This window comes from Phycodurus eques, unplaced genomic scaffold, assembly GCF_024500275.1.
Source record: "Phycodurus eques isolate BA_2022a unplaced genomic scaffold, UOR_Pequ_1.1 contig_680, whole genome shotgun sequence".
Lineage (NCBI taxonomy): Eukaryota > Metazoa > Chordata > Actinopteri > Syngnathiformes > Syngnathidae > Phycodurus > Phycodurus eques.
In genome coordinates, this window is record NW_026904676.1 from 5001 (window position 1) to 6833 (window position 1833).

The 1833-nt window shown below is 45.9% G+C and overlaps 1 pseudogene; it reads right to left on the reverse strand.

Annotated features, from left to right (window-relative positions):
* The window catches only part of LOC133398956 (manganese-dependent ADP-ribose/CDP-alcohol diphosphatase-like), a 563-nt pseudogene extending 502 nt beyond the window's left edge, over nt 1–61 (reverse strand).
* Nucleotides 62–1833: the final 1772 nt, after the last annotated feature.

The following is a 1833-nucleotide window of genomic DNA, read 5'->3' on the forward strand; positions in this document are numbered from 1 at the left end:
TACTGAACGTCGGCTATCAGGCCGAATGTAACAATGGCGCTGGCTGACAACTGTCGTCCATCGCCTGGTCTTTTCTTGGCTAACAAGGGGAGTGGACCGGTGTGTTTGTGGGAGTGAGAGCGATACCGGTGTGGACGTAATCCCCTTCACATGTCATCGACAGCCAGGTTCATCGTTGCTGTCGTTTCCTACTACGACACTTCCTACGACTCGCCGTACGGTGGCGGGTGTGTCCGTATTTATTTACCGGTTTGTGCTTTCAAAATGAATTAAACGAGTGCCAAGCGAGGGTAAAAGTGAAATGTCGAAGGTTTTTACAAATATTACATCCAGCGGTGGAGAATAATACCAAAAGATGCGTTTCGTGTGCTTCGTAGACTTCCCTCCTCGATGACAAAATGTTTCTAACGTTCGCTCCGTTCCTTCAAACAAAAGTACTTCACTTGTGACGCTTTTATATATGCTATCTTCTATTGCCAGCAGGAGGCGACGGAATTCTACTTAAGATAGCAGGTGCTTTCTACATGCTGAATCCTGTTAAATTTCAATAATAATAATACATATTCAGTCAACTAACTATACTCATGGTGTAATTAAGGGAGCACAACATTAATTGACAGACGTTTACAACCTAAATAAAATAAAATAATGAATAATAAAAAAGTATAAATTATGTGGTGGAATCTACACACTGATATATGGGTGTTAATTTTTGTTCCTTAATGTAAAATTAAAGAACAAATATATTTAGATAGATTTTTTCAACAACCAGCAGTGGGTGTGCCTAATTATAAGTCCATCCATCCATCCATTTTCTGAGCCGCTTCTCTCACTCGGTCCGGGGCGTGCTGGAGCTATCCCAGCTATCATCGGGCAGGAGGCGGGGTACACCCTGAACTGGTTGCCAGCCAATCGCAGGGCACACATAAACAAACAACCATTTGCACTCACATTCACACCTACGGGCAGTTTAGAGTTGTCAATTAACCTAGCATGCATGTTTTTGGGATGTGGGAGGAAACTGGAGTGCCCAGAGAACACCCATGCAGGCACAGGGAGAACATGCAACTCCACACAGGCGGGGCCGGGGATTGACCCTGGTCTCAGAACTGTGAGGCAGACGTGCTAACCAATTGTCTGATTCTGAAAATGATTCTGAAATTCTGAAAATCTGAGTCTTTTGTCTTGTCACTCAAGCACATGCTAGGGCAGAGAGAAGTCAGACATTTGATAATTGGAAGAGTAAGTTTTTTCCTCATTTGTACCATCCATCATTTTCTGAGCCACTATCTCACTAGGTCGCGGGCGTGCTGGAGCCTATCCCAGCTGTCATCGGCAGGAGGCGGGGTACACCCTGAACTGTTTGCCAGCCAATCGCAGGGCACATACAAACAGACAACCATTCGCACTCACAGTCATGCCTAAGGGGCAATTTAGAGTCTCAATTAATGCATGTTTTTGGGATGTGGGAGGAAACCGAGTGCCCGGAGAAAACCCACGCAGGCACGGGGAGAACATGCAAACGCCACACAGGCGGAGCCGGGATTGACCCGGGTCCTCAGAACTGTGAGGCTGACGCTCTAACCAGTCGCCACCGTGCCGCCTCATTGTACCCTTAAGTCACAAAATATTTATTGCATGTCATTACCAATGACTTGTAGTGTTAATATGTTTAAAGATTTCCTGTAAAAACTTGATAATCCATCCATTTTCTGAGCCGCTTCTCCTCACTAGCGGCGTTGCTGAAGCCTATCCCAGCTGTCATCGGGTAGGAGGCGGGGTACACCCTGAACTGGTTGCCAGCCAATCGCAGGGCACATAGAACAAAAACAT